This window comes from Lontra canadensis, unplaced genomic scaffold (assembly GCF_010015895.1).
Source record: "Lontra canadensis isolate GAN:19392208 unplaced genomic scaffold, GSC_riverotter_1.0 scaffold103, whole genome shotgun sequence".
In the NCBI taxonomy this organism is placed as follows: Eukaryota; Metazoa; Chordata; class Mammalia; order Carnivora; family Mustelidae; genus Lontra; species Lontra canadensis.
The window spans coordinates 1,476,991-1,494,305 of record NW_022631097.1 but is presented as its reverse complement, the minus strand read 5'-3'; positions in this window follow the sequence as shown (position 1 = coordinate 1,494,305).

The window sequence follows — 17,315 nt, the reverse complement described above, 5'->3', positions numbered from 1 at the left end:
ATGCTTTGTTTTAGTCCTTTTGTCACTCTATTTTACATGAACATACACACACACACACACATTTTACTTTCCTTGTACTTTTGGGACATAGTGTCCTCTAATACACAGACCAAATACACCCGGAACAACTGAAACACTGCTTTGTCCACAGTAAAATAACCCCTCAACCCTTTGCCCACTTTTTAAAATATTTTAATTTTTAAATTTTATTCTTGTGTTTCATTTTGGCTTTGTTTTTTCAGTGGTGACTTCTGACCACTCCGGGTTTTGCTAGGCTGCATCTTGCTTAGGTTGTGGTTGATATTTTTGACTCTGCTTGTCCACTTAATCATCCCTAGACAGAATGACTAGGAGATGGAACTCTCAACAAAGAAAATAACCAGAGACAATGTTATCTGCCACAGAACTAATAGAAATGGATATAAGCAAGATGTCAGAGTTAGAATTCAGGGTAGTAATCATAAAGTCAATAGCCAGGCTTGAAAAAAAGCATTAGTGACAATATAGAATCACTAAAAGCAGAAGTGAGATCTAATCGGGCCAAATTAAAAAATGCTATAAAAGGGATGCAGTCTAAACTGGATACTCTAACAGCCAGGATAAATGAGGCAGAAGAGAGAATTAGTGATCTAGAATATAAGCTGATGGAAAGGAAAGAAGTTGAGGAAAACAGAGATTGACTGCTAATAGTACATGAAAAAAGGATTGGAAAGATTAATGATACCATGAAATGTTCCAGTGTCAGAATTATTGGGATTCCTGAGGGGGTGGAGAGAGAGATAGTGGGCCACAAAGTATATTTGAAGAAATCATTGCTGAGAACTTCCCTAATCTTGGGAAGGAAACAAGCATTTAAGTCTAAGAGGCAGTGAGGACCCCTCCCAAAATCAATAAAAAACAGATCGACACCCCAACATATAATAGTGAAACTTGAAAATTTTACAGCCAAAGAAACTATCCCAAGAAAAGCCTGGGAGAGGAGGTTCCTTGCATATGGAGGGAGGAATATCAGAATATCAGATGTGTCCACAGAAACCTCGCAAGCAAGAAAGACCCAGAAGGACATATTCAGGGTACTAAATGAAAAGAACATGCATCCAAGAACAGTTTATCCAGAAAGACTGTCATTTAAAATGGATGGAGAGATGGAGAGTTTTCAGCACAGTCAAAAACTGAAAGAATATGTGACTAACAAGACAGCTCCGCAAGAAATATTAAGGGAGATTTAAAAAATAATCATTTTGCACAGACAGTATTTTCAGGACTCTGCTCTTGCATGTGTGGTGTGGGCTCTTCTTTTTTTTTAAAGATTTTATTTATTTATTTATTTATTTGACAGAGAGTTAGAGAGCACAAGTAGGCAGAGTAGCAGGTGGAAGGAGAGGGAGAAGCAGGATCTCTGCTGAGAAGGGGGCCCCATGCGGCACTTGATCCCAGGATACTGGGATCATGACCTGAGCTGAAGGCAGATGCTTAACTGAGCCACAGAGAGCAAAAAGAGACCCCAAGAATCACACAGACCAGAAAAAAACAGAGAAAATCTACAGAAACAGGGACTTTATAGGTAATACAATGGCCCTAAATTCATATCTTTCAATAGTTACTCTGAATGTAAATGGGCTAAATGCTCCAATAAAAAGACATAGTATTTCAGATTGAATAAAAAAGCAGGACCCATCCATATGCTGTCTACAAGAGACTCATTTTGAACCTAAATATTCATCTAGGTTGAAAGTGAGAAGATAGAGAACAATTTACCATGCTAATGGACCTCAGAAGAAAGCTAGGGTAGCAATCCTCATATCAGACAAATTAGATTTTAAACCAAAGACTGTAGACTGTAGTAAGAGATGTTGAGGGACACTATATCATACTTAAAGGGTCATCCAACAAGAAGATTTAACAATTGTAAATATGTCCCCAACATGGGAGCCACCAATTATATAAACCAATTAATAACCAAAATAAAGAAACATATTGATAATAATACATTAATAGTAGGAGACCTCAACACTTCACTCACAGTAATGGACCGATCATCCAAACAGAAGATAAACAAAGAAAGAAGAGTTTTGAATGACACATTGGACCAGATGGACATGTATATATAGATATATACAGAACATCCCATGCTAAAACAACTGAATACACATTCTTCTTGAGTGCACAGGGAACATTTCCAGAATAGCTCACCTACTGGGTCACAAATCAGGTCTCAACTCAAAAGATTGATATTATTCCCTGCATATTTTCAGACCACAATGCTTTGAAACTGGAACTCAATTAAAAGAAGAAATTTGGAAGAAATTCAAACATTTGGAAGTTAAAAAGCATCCTGCTAAAGAATGACTGGGTCAGCCAGGAGATTAAAGAATAACTTAAACAATTCATTGAAATTAAAGAGAATGAAAACACATTGGTCCAAAACCTGTGGAATACTGCAAAGACAGTCCTAAAACAGAAACACATAGCCATCCAGGTATCTCTCAGAAAAGTAGAAAAATCCATCCCAAATGCACAAGCTAACTTTACACCTAAGGGACCTGAAGAAAGAACAGCAAATAAAGCCTAAACCAAGCAAGAGAAGAGAAATAATGAAGATTAGAGCAGAGATCAATGAAATAGAAACCAGAAAAACAGTAGAACAGATCAACAAAACTAGAAGCTGGTTCTTTGAAAGAATTAATAAGATCAATAAACCCTTAGTCAGACTTATCCAAAAGGAAAGAGAAAGGAACCAAATCAATAAAATCATGAACAAAAGGGGAGAGATCATGACTAACACCAAGGAAATAGAAACAATTATTAGAAATTATTACTAGCAACTATATATCAACAAATAAGCAATCTGGAAGAAGTGGATGCATTCCTGGATATTTATAAACTACTAACACTGAAACATGAAGAATTGAAGCAGTAATCAAAAATATCCCAAAAAACGAGAGTCCAGGGCCAGATGGATTCCCAGGGGAATTCTACCAAACATTTAAAGAAGAAATAATACCTATTCTTCTGAGGCTGTTTCAAAAAAATAGAAATGGAAGGAAAACTTCCAAACTCATTCTATGAGGCCAGCATTATCTTGATCCCCAGACCAGATAAAGACCTCACCAAAAAAAGGAGAATTACAGACCAATATCCCTGATGAACATGGATGTCAAAATACTCAACAAAATCCTAGCCAATAGGATCCAACAGTACATTAAAAGGATTATTCACCATGACCAGGTGGGATTTATTTCTGGGATGCAAGAGTGTTTCAACATTTGCAAAGCAACCAATGTGAGATACATCACATTAATAAAAGAAAGGACAAGAACCATATGATCCTCTTAGCTGATGCAGAAAAAAGCATTTGATAAAATATACCATCCTTTCCTGAATAAAACTCTTCAAATTTTAAGCATAGAGGGAACACAAAAGCCATCTATGAAAAGCCCATAGCAAATATCGTTCTCAATGGGGGAAAAACTGAGAGCTTTTCCCTTAAGGTCAGGAACACAACAGGGATGTCCACTCTTACCACTATTGTTTAACATAGTACTAGAAGTCCTCGCCTCAGCAATCAGACAACAAAAAGAAATAAAAGACATTCAAATTGGCAAAGAAGAAGTCAAACTCTCTTTGCAGATGACATGACACTTTATGTGGAAAACCCAAAAGACTCTACCCCTAAGTTACTAGAATTCATACAACAATTCAGCAACATGGCAAGATACAAAATCAATGCACAGAAATCAGTTGCATTTCTCTACACTAATGATGTAACTGAAGAAAGAGAAATTAAGGAATTGATTCCATTTATAATAGCACCAAAACCCATAAGATACTTAGGAATAAGCCTAACCAAAGAGGTAAAAGACCTTTACTCTAGAAACTACGAACACTTACGAAAGAAATTGAAGAAGACACAAAGAGATGGAAAAACAGTCCATGCTCATGGATTGGAAGAATAAATATTGTTAAAATGTCATGCTTCCTGGAGCAATCTAGACTTTCAATGCAATCCCTATAAAAATACTAGTAACATTTTTCACAGAACTGAAACAAACAATCCTAAAATTTGTATGGAACCGGAAAAGACCCTGAATTGCCAGGGAAGTGTTGAAAATGAATACCAAATCTAGAGGGATCACAATGCCAGACTTCAAGCTGTATACAAAGCTGTGATCATCAAAACAATATGGCACTGGCACAAAAACAGACATGTAGATCAATGGAAACAGAAAAGAGAGCCCAGAAATGGACCCTCAACTCTATGGTCAGCTAATCTTCAATGAAGCAGGAAAGAATATCCAATGGAAAAAGGGCAGTCTTTTCAATAAATGGTGCTGGGAAAATTGGACAGCCACATGCAGAAGAATGAAACTAGACTATCCTCTTACACCATACACAAATATAAACTCAAAATGGATGAAAGACCTCAATGTGAGACAGGAATCCATCAAAATCCTAGAGGAAAACATAGGCAGTAAATTCTTCAACATCAGCCACAGCAATTTCTTTCAAGACACGTCTCTAAAGGCAAGGGAAACAAAAGCAAAAACGAACTATTGGGACTTCTTCAAGATAAAAACCTTCTGCATAGCAAAGGAAATAGTAAACAAAACTAAGAGGCAATCCATGGGATGGGAGAAGATATTTGCAAATGACATTATAGATAAGGAGCTGGTATCCAAGATCTATAAAGAACTTTTCAAACTCAATATCCTAAAAACAAATACTCCAATCAAGAAATGGGCAGAAGACATGAAGAGACACTTCTGCAAAGGAGACATACAAATGGCTTACAGACACATGAAAAAATGTTCAATGTCACCAGTCATCAGGGAAATACAAATCAAAACCACAATGAGATACCACCTTACACCACCTTAGAATGGCAAAAATTAACAAGACAGGAAACAAAAAATGTTGGAGAGGATGTGGAGAAAGGGAACGGTCTTTCACTGTTGGTGGGAATGCAAGCTGGTACAGCCACTCTGGAAAACAATATGGAGGTTTCCTTGAGACATTAAAAATACAGCTACCTTACAACCCAGCAATTTTACTACTAGGTATTTATGTGAAAGATACAGATGTAGTGAAAAGAAGGGGCACCTGCAGCCCAGTGTTCATAACGGCAATGTCCACAATAGCTGAACTGTGGAAGGAGCCAAGATGCCCTCAACAGATGAATGGATAAAGAAGATGTGGTACATAAGTACTATAAAATATTACTCAGTCATCAGAAAGGATGAATACCTAGCATTTGCATTTACATGGATGGAACTGGAGGGGATTAGGCTAAATGAATTAAGCCAGAGAGAGAAAGACAACTATCACAAGGTTTCATTCATATGTGGACCATAAGGAATAGCATGGAGGACTACAGGGGAAGGGAGGGAAAGTTGAATGGGAAGAAATCAGAGAGGGAGAAAAATCATGAGAGACCCTGGACTCTGGGAAATAAACTGAGGGTTACAAAAGGGAGGGGGGTGGGGAAATGGTGTAACTGGGTGATGGGTATTAAGGAGTGCACATGCTGTGATGAGCACTGGATATTATATGCAACTAATGAATCATTGAACACTACATCAAAAACTGATGTATTATGTGTTGGCTAACTGAACATAATGATAAAAAATAAAATAAAAATGTTTAAATGTCCCTCAGTGGGGGGTACTAGCCATGTTTGAAGTGCTCAACCATAAGTGGACTGTAGGTACATATTGGTTAGCATAGGATCTAGAACTATATCATTGCAAAAGGTTTTATTGCTGACTTTGCTCAGATTCTTGAATGAACCAGTGACTCAACAACTCAATCCCAGCATCTTGGCACTGTACATTAACAGCCACCTGCTTGATTCATACTAGACTCTGGGCCAGGGATCCTAGCACATTTTCTAGAGTTCAATTTAACCAGCAAGTTTGCAAATGCTACCTTCATGCTATAAAGCAAATGGAGAACTTATACATCCCTTACATTTCAACATTCACCTGTTCAGGAGACTCTGTACAGGTAGGACCCCTAGACCTCAGTCACAAGCATACCTCGCACTCTGCCTGAAAGTCCCTCCGTTCTTTAAAGGGCTCAGGGTCACCAATCCAGCACCCAGGAGGTAGGGGGATGCAGTGGGAGGAGAAAGGAGAAAGCTTGCCATTCCAAAGGAATCCTACAAGTTCTAAGTGGTGATCCTTTATTTCCTTCCTTGGTGGAAAACTTAGCCCCCTGAGGGAAAGGTGGTTTGTGTTAGCCTGAGACAAAGGCTCATTTTGTTCCTTTTCCTTTGGCCCTGGTGTCTCTGCATTTTTTAGATCTTTGGGCCCAAGAGTTTTGAGTCACTGCCCCTCCTCCTAACATACCCACTCAGGATTCTTTTCTCCTGCTAGAATTCTAGCTCCTTCTGCCCCTTCAGCACCTTCTGGCCCTGCAGCTCCCTTGTGAGCTGGAATCACAGGCCATACAAAGTCAACATTACGTTTCCTGGGGCCTCTATGCTCTGGGGCTCCTGGCCAGCCATCCCTGGGGGTGCTGGGATTTCTGCCAAGTCTCATGTCCAGGGCTAATGCTCTCTTTTCTTATTTCCATGAAGATTTGAAATGATCCCATTGGGGAGGGTATGTGCTATAGTGAGTGTTGTGAATTGTGTAAGACTGATGATTCAGACCTGTACCCCTGAAACAAATAATACGTAATATATTAATAAAAAAAAAAGAAATGATCTCTTTACCTTTTTGGGAAAACTGCCCTTTAATTTTGTGTCCTTAGATACACTGTGCTACTTTTTTTTTCTTCTTTCTCTTCTTCTTCTTCTTTTGGTTCGGTTTGTTTTGGTTTTAACTTGGAAATTCCCAAAATAATTTCACTTCCACTATCTCTTTCATTCCAAAAGTTGACGTAGAAAAACATATACGAAATCAAAGTTTGCTAATGAATCATTGAATACTACATAAAAACTAATGATGTATAATATGTTTGCTAACTGAACATAATAATAAAAAATCAATCAATCAATCAAAGTTTGGCTCCTAATCCTCAGGCCTTTAGTGAGGATTAATATAGGAGGCTCTACACAGAGGTAATGGTGAACATAAAGTGTTTCTTCTGTTGCTCTTCTCATCTTTATGTAGAAGCTTGATTGGTCGCACAAATGTTGAGATACTAGAATACAGGCCACCAGGTAAGGGCCCAGAATCCTTTCTTGGAGGGAGTCTCAGGACAGGTACTGTCCCAGGACAGGTCCAGCTGGGTGTTAAGAGGCTGCTGGTATATAACCCCTGAAAATTCCCAACAGTGTCTGCTGAGCTGATGGGTCAGCTGCAACTAAAGTGGAAAAGGCAATGTTTCCCCATTTTAGCATGTTCAGTCCTGCTCAAGCTTCCAGCTGCCACTTCTTCCTCCTTGAAGACCTTCTTGTCTATCTGCCAGCTCTCTCAAAATCTGCTTGAATTTAGAGGTATCACTCCTTCATTCTGTGCAGCAGCCTTGATGCTCTGACTTCTGATTCCTTAGCCAACTGCAAATTCTTTCAGGGTAGAAAGTGTAGAAAGTGTGTCTGATTCATCTACTTATTCCCCATAGCATCTAGTTATGTGGTAGGTTCTCAACAAACGCTGGTTAAATAAACAGATGAACTTGACATCTCGAGGTCAATCCACTTCTGGTTATGACTGTCTGGATGATTTTGAGGACAAACAAAAAACAAATATTCAAAAATCTTAAAAACATGGAAGAACAAAAAACAAGACTGTCCTGGGCCATGATGTGAACATAACAAAACAAACAGAGAAGGCATACTATTAAGCAAGGAAGCTCCCCAAACCACCATGTTAAAACTACTCCAGAGCCAACAAGCAAGGGGTCCTCACTCTCTGCATCAAAAAGAAAAATAATTGCAATATATCAAAGCATAACTAATATGTCAAAATCTATGCAGTTCTAATGAAACTGACAAATAATAAAATCTCATCAGTCACGTTTGGAGCCAATACAGACAAACTCATTATTCTGAAAAATGACAAATAAAAGAAAGGACTCAAACATGTATCAACAGCCCCACCCTCAACTCATTTCTAAATTTCACATTTGACTGTGATAGTGACCTATACCCACCATGCTCAGATACATACATATGGCACCACAAGCCCACTAGGAGCTGGGGTGCTCTCAGTGGTGGTGCGCTTGAACACAAAGCTCTCCACGCTCTTCTCCAAATGCTTTCCTAGATGAATGGCTGGTAGCAGGGCTCTCCCCCTGACCACCAGGCAAATATGCTGGCTCATCTGTGAGTTAGAGCCAGCTCATCTCAGCCCATGTGTGTAACTGTGGGCATCTCTTTCCAGGTCTGTGTTTGGTGATGTCATATTGATATGTTGAAATTGGTCATGATGAACACTATAATGTGTATATACATATGGACATCCAGAATTTGGCAAAACTAAGAAATTAGGACCATTTATTTATTTACTTTAGGTGGTGGCTTATCTGGTCTCACTGATCACTCAGATGGGCTTCCACTGTCCTGGATGACACCGTGCCTTTGAGATCAACCTGTGTTGCTCATCCCTACCTGTTACTAATCACCCAGTCCAGCCTTCAACACCCTCCAAACCTTTTTGCAGTTAGGAACAGAAAAGGAGAAATGTACAAACCAAGTGTTTGGAACTACAGAGAGTGAACTGGAGAGGGAGAGTGTGGAGAGAAGAGGTAGAGGGAGAGTGAGAGAATCTCAAGTGGATTCCCTGCTGAGTGCTGAGCCCAATATGGGGCTCTATCTCACAACCTCGAGATCAGGACCTGAGCTGAAATCAAGAGTCAAAACCAACTGAGCCACCCAGGCACCTCAGGGCAACTGTTAGTTAAAATTACGGATTCCTTATCTTCCAGAACTACAAAATCAAAATCTCTAGATACAGGGCCCAGGAATTTGTATTTTAAACAGAAACTCTGAGTAATTTTAGTGACCAGCCAGCAAACACTCTTGTCCAACCACCCAGCTGATACCTCTCCTGATATCTTGGCAGAGGTGAGCTCTTACCACCTCCCAGGGCACCTGTCTATTTGATCTTTGGATAATCTTGATTTAGGATGTTCTTTCTTATGTTGAGTCAAATCTGATTCCTGGAGCCTCTAATCCTCGGTTCCCAGAGTTGGTCTTCCAGCCATGTCTGTGTCCTGTCATGTCTTTTCTTCTCTCTGCCCTTCACAGTTTTCTTTATGCAATGGACTTGAGGGTTTTCCTTGATCATGATTTTGTGATTTTCCTCTTGCAACTGGAAGGACAACTATGTTTCAATAAATGGTATTTTCTATAAGGAAGAAAAAGGGAATTTTCCAAATATGTGGGATGTTAGGAAATTGAGCTCTTTTAAAAACATGGATTCCTGTCTTGTTAAATTTGCTCTGAAAACCTTATCAACCAGATCTGACTCAAAATTTGATATTTACAAAGTTCAGAGACCTTTCACTCTGGCAATATGACCTCAGGAGGAGATAGTGTAAAGAAGTATTTGGAAGATCTGGAAACTGGTGTCTATGTGCCATGCTGAGAAAATGGTTTTTGACAAAGTGAGGAAGTTCACTTTTCATAAGAAAAGCTTACATTTGATACTAATTAATTTTTCAAAATAGAGCCAGTAATTCTTCTACAATACTAAGAATTGGAAAAACTGCTCCTGACACGTGGGAAAATCAAACCAACTGAACTAGGCATCTTTTCAGGCATTAGGACCACTGTTATTATTTTGCTTAATACAATAAATCCTTTAGAAAAATGCTTATTCCACTCAACTATTTTCTACAGCTGAATAAACTCCTTGCTGAGCACTTTGATAAGATGATTAACTCAGACAGATGGTTACAATCAGTTTTATCAATTATATATATATATATATAAAACATATTATTTGTCTATTTATATACCTCTATATATTATATATAACTATATATAACATTTTCTCTATATATAAAATATATGCATATTTACCTCTATAAATATATATATATAAATATATATAACATATTTTCTCTATATATAATACTATGTCCCTATATATTATTATATAACTATATAAAAAACACATTCTCTTTCTCTATGTGTATGTATATTATGTCCTCTTTTTCCTCAACAGCATTAGAAGTAGAGCAGTAGAAACACTTTACCTTGTTTTAAATCCATAATGGAGAAAGTTGACTGCTTGTAATGAAGGGTGTTTGTCAGGTTGAAAAAGCATAATATTTTGATGGTACTTGATATTTTCTATAAGAAAATTTGGGGTTTTCAAAATAAACAAGTAGATTATATCATATTACCAAAATATAAGATAAATACTAGTTTTTTTTAACTTAACAGAGTATTAGTTCCACTATAGCACTAGCTTTGATCTTAAAGTATAGTGCTGTCTTATCTTTATCTACAATGGAAAACCCACTGGGATGTTATAGAAGACAATCTCAACATTAAAGTTCTTACTTTGAAAATAATATCTGATTTGCTGTGGCAACAACTGAGCTCTTTTTGTCAAACCTTCTCACTCATTCTATACCACAGTACAGCCAAGATTGCCCCTTTATAAGTTCATAAATTATAGACTGCTGGAGTCAGATGAAACTTCAAAGGTCAGAATAATACCCTATGGTGTATACTTCCCTCAGTTTTATCATCTCTAATCTAATATGTCTTTACCATTATTATTCCATCTTTACAGATGGAACTAAGATATTGGATCACAGAGCTAGTATGTGGTAGAGATGGGTTTAATCTCTCGTTTCCTTGCCTCTAAATAATAATACCTACCATTTTGCTGAGCACCTACTATATTCCTGATGCTGGTAGGGGCACTTTATATTCACTATCTTTTATCCATAAAATAACTCTGGAAGGAAATATTTCCATTACAACTGTCTGGTTTTAAAGCCTGTTCTTTCCCCCTGGCCATTTCCTGGATTTTTTTTTTTTTACACGTTTCAATTATGCATACCCAGGCAATCTTTGTGGGGGCTAATGGCAAGGTGTTGGAGAACCCCAAAATGATGTCTGGTATTATCTTCCAAATGAACTAATCATAAGTTGGCTTTTCCTTTCTATCACTTGAAGCCCATATTTTTGTGAGGGAATTCTACTCCAGGAACAGATAACACCACAGCCTAATTCCCAGGAGTTGTTCTTAGGAATTTAGCATCTCCTTTGCTGTAGCTGCAATTTTCTAGCCTGGGTTCCTAGAATCAGGCCTTGTTAAGTAGAAGACAGAGAGGTAGGGAAAGGTTGAATGAGGTAGTACAAAAATTTATTCCAATAAGACTACTTCAAAGATTACTTCTTGCTAATTTGTGTCTTCACTGTAGAACTTTTTAAAAAGTCACATTGGGGATAAATACTTGTGGAATTCATGTCCCTACTCTGGGAATTACCTCTTCCCTTTTTGCTAGGACCCTATACGTCAGTTCCCATTGATGTATAGATTAATTTAAAAGACAACACTCTCAACATCCTGGGGATAATAGTTAGGAGGATGAGTTAGATCATAGATGACAAAACTGGAAAGCACAATTCATCTTAAGATTACTAGCATCATAGCTTCCTTGGGGACTAGGGCTTCACTGTGACTGTAAGGATGAAGAGTGTGACTTTGTGGGCAAAGCCTCAGAGAAAATTATCCCCATGGGTGGTACTGTTTGCATCTTACTCTAGGTAAATTATCCCTGATAGATACTATGATTTACACAGTCCTGGGTATAATTACATATAATTCGTGCTCAACCAATTGAAAGTCTGGTAGGATAGTTTGAACTTGGTAGAGGAGTTCACCTTCCAAATTTGAGTCTTCCAAGGGAGGCATGCATAACACTGGAAATGCATGTTCTGGTTCTGAATAACTTCATGTTTTGGGAAACAGAGCATCAAACAAATTCCTTGATGGGTTAGGTGAAGGGGTCAGAAGGAGAGAATGGTGGGGTTGACTCCTAGGGCTTTGGTACCTGTCTCAGTTCCCAGGGTTGCTGCTCTAATAAATTACCACGAACTAGGTAGCATAAAGCATCTATCTCTAGTTTTGGAAAGTAAAAGTCCAAAATCAGAATACTGACAGGACCACACTCTCTTCAAAGTCTCCAGCGGAGACACCCTCTTTGCTTCTCCCAGCTTCTGGTAGTGCCTGGCATTCCTTGGCTTATGGCCACATCTCCCATCTTTGCCCCTGTCTGCACATGGCCTCTTCCCTGTGTCCCTGCATGTCTCCCATCTCTCTAATTTTTCCTTTGCATTCACTTTCATACCTGCCATTGGATTTAGGGCCCACAAAATTAATCCAGGAAGACCTCATCTTGAGATCCTTAGCTTAATGATATCTACAAAGACTCTTTTTCCAAGTAAGGTTGCATTCCTGGGTTCTAGGGCTTAGGACGTGATATGTTTTGGGGAGGCCATTACTTAGGTTACTACAGTTTCAGTAAGTTGTGTAACTACTAAGTTACTAAATGTTATTATCCCCTCTATGTCTCAGTTTCCTCATATGTAAAATGGATCTATGAACGTGAGTGGGATGCCTGGGTGGCTCACTTGGTTAAGTGTCCGACTTTTGGTTTTGGTTCAGATCATGACCTCAGGGTGGTGGGACCGAGCCTTGCATTGAGCTCCTTGTTCAGTGCAAAGTCTGTTTGTTCCTCTTCCTCTTCCCTCCCCCAACTTGCACTCTCCCCACCATAAATAAATAAGTTATATCTTTAAGAAAAATGGAACTTTGGATGGCACCTGTCTCAGCACCGCATGAAGAACACATCAGATGATGCGTACAAGGCATTTGGCATGGTGTCTTGTGTGTATTTTAGCAATTATTATTATTATTACATGGTTCATGCATTATTTATATGTAAAAACATTTTATTTTAAAATTTTAATAAGTGAAATGGACTGATCACCTATTAATTGGCAGGCACCTGGCAATTTATATGCATTTTCCCCTAACTGTCCTATCAATCTGTCAGAGTGTTCAACATTTTTCAATGGGAAAGCTGAAGCTCAGAGAGAGGAAGTAATTTGTCAAAGTCTACAAAACAGGACATTGGTATGTTCACTTTCAAGTCACCAGACTTGAAGCCAATGAGGAGACAAAGTCAGAAAATAAATTCTGAGGCTAAACTCATTCACACTTCCTTCCCCATGCTGGGGTGGGAACTGCACCAAGAAAGATCTCCATGGTGTGAGGAGAGTCTCTTCCACCTTCAAAGTACCTCACCCAGAGCTCTCTGTTATGGCCTCTGGATGATCCCAGCGCAGATCTGGGGTATTGGATCTCTGCACAAAGAATAATGGGCACCGGGGAACCTGAATAGCTCAGTCATTAAGCATCTGCCTTTGGATCAGGTCATGATCCTGGAGTTCTGGAATCGAGGCCTGCTCTGGGCTCCCTGCTCAGCGGGAAGCCTGATTCTCCCTCACCCACTCCCTCTACTTGTTCCCTCTCTTGCTGTGTCTCCCTCTGTCAAATAAATAAATAAAATCTTAAAGAAAAAAAAAAAAAAGAATGAATGGGGCCCAAGATCTTTGCTCCTGGTCTGGAGCAGATCAAAATTGGCCTGTGGGTATCAAGAGAAGACTCAGGGAGGAGGGGTGGTGTCATGCTATTCAGACATCAGGTGAATGGACTACAGATAATTGGGAGTTTTTTGCATAAAAATTTGATATTAATGTTTATTGTTTTTGTCTGATTCTATCCTCCATGTTCGTTATAGAAAATTTGGGATTTTCTTTACATAAAAGGAAGTATGAAAAATATAAAGGAAAATACAAATGAAAAAAGAATTGCTTTTTCCTCTAAAATAACCAGTGTTTCTTTCAGGTCTTCGTGTGTATGTGTGTGTATATGTGAAATACACACAGATACATATATATTTTTCTTTTACAACACAAGTGCCCGCTTTAGCACTTTTTAAAAATTTTTATTTATTTATTGACAGAGAGAGAGAGAGAGATCACGAGTAATCAGAGGGGGGTGAAGCAGGCTCTCTGCTGAGCAAAGAGCCCGATGTGGGGCTCGATCTCAGGACGCTGAGATCTGAGCTAAATTCAGATCTCACTGACACTGAGCTGAAGGCAGAGGCTTAACCCACTGACCCACACAGGCACCCCTATATTTTTCTTTTAGATACTAAAATAATGCTCTCTGTAAATTTGTTTTGGTAACTTAAGTATATTTCAGCATATTCTTTGGTGTGGTCACTCATTCATTCAACCATTCATTTATTCAACAAAATAGATACCATGCTCTTCTCATGTAGAGCTTCTCTAACACACTCAGAGGAGTGTGGACATGAGAAGTACTTTATAGGGGGCTCTGTTGGTAGGGAGAGACCACTAGGTCAGTTGCTAAACAATAGGCTGTGAGCTCATCTACCTCAGACATGAGAAGGAGATGCCACAGAACACACGGGGATGGGACCAAACAACACAAGACCAGGGCTCTCTCCCCTACAAGGATGCAACTTTGTCAGCAACTACTCCACATTCCACAAGACATACTCAGAGAGAAACAGAATTCCAACGGATGAATCCACTTAACTGAGTCATCCAAGGAGAGACTGAGTTATCCAAGGAGGTGATTTAAATTATGGGCTTGGGATGAGGTTACTAGATGGACTAAAATAAAGGTCTTTTTCCAAACTAACTCTTTCCATAGTTATGTAGAAGGCAGGCACTTGTGAGGAAGACCAGCTCAATTATAGAAAAGCAAACTGGCATTTTCTTTGCACATCTGAATTTATAATCCTTGGTAAATATTCACTCATTCAAATAAGTATTTAATAAATGCCATTCTAATAACTAATAATTGCTGTGTACTAGGCAATGTGCTGGGAGTCTAAAGGCTAATAAAAGAGATACAGCTATCCTCTCATGCAGCTTGCACTGCAGTGTTGGTGATAGATATTAATCAAACAATGCCATGAATAAATATACAATTACATATTGATAAGTCCTCTGAAAGAAAAGGAAGAACAGAATGCTGAGTAAATACTTGATGGGGGGGATTCACTCACCTTGAGGAAATCAGGAAAGAGATCCCTGAAGAAGTGAATCTGAGCAGAAATCTTACACAAGTCAGCTGTGTGATGGGGTGGGAAGGGGAAGAATGGTCCAGGTCTTAGAAGCTTTATTAGCAGTGGCCTGGGGTAGGATGGAGTTGGGAGGGGTTGAGTGGAGGCTTGGACTGAGACTAAGGAGCGGGACACAGGGGGTGCAAGCATGACTTTGTGGCCATGCTCAGGACTGGCACTTCAATATAATGACCATGCAAGTGCTTGACAGGCTATAAGCCAAGGTGATCTCCGCATGTGTGGCTCAGTGGGTTAAGCCTCTGCCTTCAGCTCGGTCATGATCTCAAGGTCCTGGGATCAAGTCCCGCATCAGGCTCTCTGCTCGGTGGGGAGACTGCTTCCTCCTCTCTCTCTCTCTCTCTCTGCCTCTCTGCCTACTTGTGGTCTCTCTCTGTCAAATAAATAAATGAAATCTTTTTTTTTTTTTAAAGGTGGTGAATCTAGGAAAGTCTTTAAAAAAATAAATGAAAGTTTACTTTGTCTACTGGTATCAAGAAGAGATTGCTCTGGGCAAGAATAACAGGAGCAGAGAGCCTATGAAAAGTTCTAATGTTATGGCCAGGAGAGAGCAGGTGGTGCCTTGGATTTAGGGTGGTTGTGGAGAGGGGCAGAAGTGGAAGATTAGAAAGATACTTCAAGGAGTTATTTCTAGGCCTTGGTGGTCGATTAGATGGGCAGGGTGATGTGAAAGATGATGTCCAAGTGTCCACTCAGAGCAGTTTTGAAGCTTCTGGTACAATAGAATCATTTGGGTGATATGGTACTAAACAAAAAATGGAATCAAATTTCTGTTTTGCCATTGAGCATAGGTATGGTTTTATTAAAGTTATGTTTTTCTGATTTAGTTTCGATATCTGTAAGATAGATCTATTGACCCCTACTTCTTTTATTTTCAATGTATAATTGAGATATATTTTATTATTATTTTTATTTTTATCCCAGTGTAGTTGACATCCAGTGTTATATTAATTTCAGGTGTACAATATAGTGATTCACCGAGTCTATACATTACTCAGTGTTCATCATGACAAGGGTACTCTTAATTTCCTTCATCTATTTCACTCATCTTGTCACCCACCACTCCTCTGGTAAAAATCAGTTTGTTCTCTAGAGTTAAGAATCTGTCTTTTGGTGTTTCTCTTTTTTTTTTCCCTTTGTTCATTTGTTTTTGTTTCTTAAATTCCACATTCTGACTGGTTTATTTTGTTCACCATTATACTCTCTAGATGCATCCATGTTGTTGGAAATGACAAGATTTCATTCTTTTTTATGGTTGAGTAATATTCCATCATATTTCCAAAGCACATCTATTGATGGACACTTGGGCTGCTTTCATAATTTGACTATTGTAAATAATGCTACAATAAACATAGTGGTACATACATCCTTTCAAATTAATGTTTTCTTATTCTTTAGGTAAATAGCTACTAGTGTGATTACTGGATAATACTGTAGTTCTAGATTTAATTTTTTGAGGAATCTCCATAATGCCTTCCATAATGACTGGAGCAGTTTCATTCCCACCAACAGTGTACAAGGACTCCTTTTCTCCACATCCTCGCCAAAACATATTGGTTCTTGTATTGTTTGTCTTAGCCACCTGACAGGTGTGAGGTGATAGCTTATTGTAGTTTTGATTTATATTTCCCTGATGATCAATGATGTTGAGCATCTTTTCATGTGTCTGCTGGTCATCTGTATATTTTCTTTGGGGGAAATGTCTGTTCATGTCTTCTGCCCATTTTTAAATTGGGCTATTTGGGTTTTTTTGTTGAGTTGTATAATTTCTGTATTTCTACTTCTTCTGGTCTGCTGTTGAATCCTTTAATGTATTCTTCAATTCAGTTATTGTATTCTTAAGCTCTGTGACTTCTGTTTGGTATCTTTTTCTTATGTTGTCTGTCTCTTTGTTGAAGTTCTTACTGTGTTCATCCATTCTTCTCTCAAGTTTGGTGAGCATTTTTATAACCAGTACTTGAACTCCTTATCAAGTAACTTATTTAATTCCATTTCACTAAGGTTTTTTTCCTGAAGTTTTATCTTGTTTTTTTCATTTGGAACATATTCCTCTATCTCTTCATTTTGTTTGACTTTCTGTGTTCGTTTCTAGGTATTAGGCAAAATGCTACCTCTCCCAGTCTGGAAGAAGCTGCTCTGTGTAAGAAATGAACCTTATCTTTCCACCTTGTCCTAGCTCTTGATTTGTGTCTCAAATATTTGTGATTGTCTAAGCAGCATGATTT